The sequence below is a fragment of the Procambarus clarkii genome, chromosome 49, assembly GCF_040958095.1.
Source record: "Procambarus clarkii isolate CNS0578487 chromosome 49, FALCON_Pclarkii_2.0, whole genome shotgun sequence".
Lineage (NCBI taxonomy): Eukaryota > Metazoa > Arthropoda > Malacostraca > Decapoda > Cambaridae > Procambarus > Procambarus clarkii.
The window spans coordinates 5919782-5924781 of record NC_091198.1 but is presented as its reverse complement, the minus strand read 5'-3'; positions in this window follow the sequence as shown (position 1 = coordinate 5924781).

The following is a 5000-nucleotide window of genomic DNA, read 5'->3' as shown; positions in this document are numbered from 1 at the left end:
TACATACAGCCCGTGTGTGTGTGTGTGTGTGTGTGTGTGTGTGTGTGTGTGTGTGTGTGTGTGTGTGTGTGTGTGTGTGTGTGTACTCACCTAGTTGTACTCATCTAGTTGTGTCTGCAGGATCGAACATTGACTCTTGGATCCCGCCTTTCGAGCATCGGTTGTTTACAGCAAAGACTCCTGTCCCATTTCCCTATCATACCTAGTTTTAAAATTATGAATAGTATTTGCTTCCACAACCTGTTCCTGAAGTGCATTCCATTTTCCCACTACTCCCACGCTAAAAGAAAACTTCCTAACATCTCTGTGACTCATCTGAGTTTCAAGCTTCCATCCATGTCCCCTCGTTCTGTTACTATTCCGTGTGAACATTTCGTCTATGTCCACTCTGTCAATCCCTCTGAGTATTTTATACGTTCCTATCATGTCCCCCCTCTCCCTTCTTCTTTCTAGTGTCGTAAGGCACAGTTCCCTCAGGCGCTCCTCGTACCCCATCCCTCGTAGCTCTGGGACGAGTCTCGTTGCAAATCTCTGAACCTTTTCCAGTTTCATAATATGCTTCTTCAGATGGGGACTCCATGATGAGGCGGCATACTCTAAGACTGGCCTCACGTAGGCAGTGTAAAGCGCCCTAAATGCCTCCTTACTTAGGTTTCTGAATGATGTTCTAACTTTTGCCAGTGTAGAGTACGCTGCTGTCGTTATCCTATTTATATGTGCCTCAGGAGATAGATTAGGTGTTACGTCCACACCCAGGTCTCTTTCGCGCGTCGTCACAGGTAGGCTGTTCCCCTTCATTGTGTACTGTCCCTTTTGTCTCCTATTTCCTAGTCCCATTTCCATAACTTTACATTTGCCCGTGTTGAATTCCAGTAGCCATTTCTCTGACCATCTCTGCAACCTGTTCAGGTCCTCTTGGAGGATCCTGCAATCCTCATCTGTCACAACTCTTCTCATCAACTTTGCATCATCCGCAAACATCGACATGTAGGACTCTACGCCTGTAAACATGTCGTTAACATATACAAGAAATAGAATTGTCCCAGCACCGATCCTTGAGGTACTCCACTTGTTACTGTTCGCCAGTCCGACTTCTCACCCCTTACCGTAACTCTTTGGTTCCTTCCTGTTAGGTAGTTCCTTATCCATGCTAGGACCTTTCCCCCCACCTCCGCCTGCCTCTCGAGCTTGAACAGCAGTCTCATGTGCGGTACTGTATCAAAGGCTTTTTGGCAGTCCAGAAATATGCAGTCTGCCCAACCATCTCTGTCCTGTCTTATCCTCGTTTTTTTATCATAGAATTCCAGAAGGTTTGTTAGGCACGATTTCCCTGTCCAGAACCCTGTGTGTGTGTGTGTGTGTGTGTGTGTGTGTGTGTGTGTGTGTGTGTGTGTGTGTGTGTGTGTGTGTGTGTGTGTGTGTGTGTGTGTGTGTGTGTATGTGTATGTGTATGTGTGTGTGTGTGTGTGTGTGTGTGTGTGTGTGTGTGTGTGTGTGTGTGTGTGTGTGTGTGTGTGTGTGTGTATGTGTGTGTGTGTGTGTGTGTGTGTGTGTGTGTGTGTGTGTGTGTGTGTGTGTGTGTGTGTGTGTGTGTGTGTGTGTGTGTGTGTGTGTGTGTGTGTGTGTGTGTGTGTGTGTGTGTGTGCGTGCGTGCGCGCGCGCGTGTGTTTGTGTGTGCGGAAAAACACATGTAAAAAATAGAGAATGCTAAACGCGTTTTCGGTCAGGTGTTCTTAGTGGTCAGGTCACCTGACCACTAAGAACTAATATACTAGTTATATATAACTAGTTCCCCTTCATTGTGTACTGTCCCTTTGGTCTCCTATCTCCTAGTCCCATTTCCATAACTTTACATTTGCTCGTGTTGAATTCCAGTAGCCATTTCTCTGACCATCTCATTGGTCATTTCTCCCCACCTCCCCCTGATAACTGGTTTGAGCATTTTCTGCTGCGAGGGCGGACTCGTTGGTTGTGTTGATGACAAATGTTACAATGGTGACCAGTGCCAACGTTACATTGGTAGGAGCAGTGATAGTTGATAACGTTACAATTAAGTAAACGAGGCAGCTTCGTGCCATGGGGGGAGAGAGAGGCCTTGACACCTCCGTCAGCGAGGAGACGACCTTGACAGCAATGGTCACCCATAAATGTACTTATAATCAATACCAAGCGAGGCTGTAGTGTAGCCAAGGGGGAGTGTACAGGCAGCACTCTTCATCGCTATATTGGTACCAGCATAGAGGTACCCTTTACTACCCGTACCAATGTCCTCGGGCGAACACTTGCCTCGACAGGTAATTAACCACCTTCACTAACTACTGCCATTCACTCCTTCTTAAGGGTCACTCTTTGAGCTCCCTCAACACAACCCATCCTCTTGAAATTATATTACATACAGTAACTAATTGGTCCAACAACACATATATATATATATATATATATATGGTAGCAATCATTCTTTCAAGCATATGTCGTTTAAAACGACATAAAGTTTTAGATTTATGATTCTGGCACGAATCTTCTCGATATTCCTTATGTTTTTCTTCACTGGAGCAGGAAGATTAAAAATTAACTCTCCAATATTACTTTTTACTTTTTATTTGGGTCTGACGCCTAGTGATGCGTTTCGTAAGTTCTCACTTCACATTCTCAAAGACAAATTCTATTGTTCTTGTTATAGCTTCGGCTACTCGGATCAAGTTTTTTTTTTTTTTTTTTTTTTGAGATATATACAAGAGTTGTTACATTCTTGTACAGCCACTAGTACGCGTAGCGTTTCGGGCAAGTCCTTAATCCTATGGTCCCTGGAATACGATCCCCTGCCGCGAAGAATCGTTTTTTCATCCAAGTACACATTTTACTGTTGTGTTAAACAGAGGCTACAGTTAAGGAATTGCGCCCAGTAAATCCTCCCCGGCCAGGATACGAACCCATGACATAGCGCTCGCGGAACGCCAGGCGAGTGTCTTACCACTACACCACGGAGTTCTAAGTTCTAAGTTCTAAGTAGCACGGGCTATGGTGAGCCCGTAGTGGACTTACCTGGCACAGGAGCGCAAATTCTACTGTGTTAGCACCTGGTTAGCATCTTCTAATGGTGAGATGGTAGGTGACATGGATGAATGACATACATGGGGTATTAAATTAATGGGGTATTAATGGGGTAGTAAATTAAGAGTGTGACATGTTGGCAGCTTATGTTCTGGTTGCTTCCGTTCCTGTTGCAGGGTCATTCGGTCCAGCTTCTGAATTGGCCCGGGGTCTTGAAGTGGGTAGAGTGTAACTGTGTATTAGCTGGTTATTGATAGCTGGTCTAGATGTCTTGATATGCAGTGCTTCACTGATGTTTAATCTTCTATTGTCATTGTATCTATCAATTATTTCGGTGTTGCTCGTCAAAATATCCCTGATGATCGTCTCGTTGTGTGTGTCGATTATATGCTCCTTGATGGAGCCCTGTTGTTTGTGCATTGTTAAACGCCTAGATAGAGACGTTGTTGTCTTACCTATATACTGAGTTCGTTGGGGCTGACAATCCCCAAGTGGACATGTGAAGGCGTAGACAACGTTGGTCTCTTTCAAGGCGTTTTTCCTGGTGTCAGGAGAATTCTGCATTGGCAGGTTAGCTGTTTTCCTACTTTCATAATATATTGTTAGTTTTATTTTTTGGTTGACGTCAGTTGGGGTAATGTTCCTCTCAATGATCTCTTTTAGTGCTCTTTCCTTCGCTTTGTAGGCCGTGGAGAAGAAGTTTCTGTAGAACAATTTTATTGGATGTACGGGTATTGCGGTATTAGTTGTTTTATTGCCTGTTGCACACCTCGCCACCTTCCTTTTTATGATGTTTTCGACATAACCACTGGAGAAACCATTGTTGACCAAAATCTGCCTTATTCTACGTCGACCGAGCTCTCACTCACAGCTCAGGGTGGAAGCAGGTGGACGAGGAGTTATGTAGAATAAGACAGATTTTGGTCAACAATGTTCGATGCTGTGATCTGAGATGATTCATCGACCTGAAAGCCATACTGTAAAACTAGGCTATTTATATTTAATCAAACAAAATCAACTCACTTAACCTTATTTACATATTTACAAAATTCAAGGAAAACCAATAACCGAGGCTATATCTATATACGATATCCAGCAACCCCAATAACTAAATCTAGGCCTATGTACAACTAAGTAAATCAAATATCCGAAACTAGACTATTGTACCAAACAAGTGTTTTTAATTAAAAAGTTTTCTAAAACTTACAAAACTCGTATTTTAAGTATTCATAAAAACGGAATGAAAAGTTATAGTGGCACTTTCTATTAGTACAAATCTGTACATACAGACTGGAGGACAGGTTGTGTCATATGAGAATGAGTCAGTGACATACATGCCTTGACACGCTCGAGGCTCGTGTTGAATTATGTAACACCTTTCACTTTAACATATCAACCGACAAAGGGATTTAGGAATAGAATTCACTTAACCTCTGCATGTTAGATAGCGTCCAGGAATGTTGACAAAGATTTCCGCGTATCACGTGGAAAAGGAGAGTCGGCATTTCGACGTAACTATGTAAGAAGCATAGCTGATTAAAGCGGCATTATCGGTAACATGATTTTTATTTATATTTCACAGAAGGTAAGAGCCAAAGCTCCGTGACTTTGCTATGAGCGTGACGCCCCTCGGTGCATGAGGCGTCGTGTAGCCAGGTAAACAATGCCGCTGGGATCGATCCACCGGCCCAGCCTGTCTGGCAGCACCAGATTCAGAGTTCTTCATTTATTATGCACCCTATACCCATCCCGTGGGCAGTGGTGGAATCCTCCAAATTGATGTGCCCTAACCAAACTAGCCAGAGAACTATCGGACAGAAAACGGGACAGTATGTCAATTTCACGAGCCGCTACTGTTTTCGTGTACAGTACACATCAATTTTTTAAATGCAAGGCTGATCTATTAGCCTCCACTTGCAAAATCTTGGTACAGCACAAGAATATTTTCC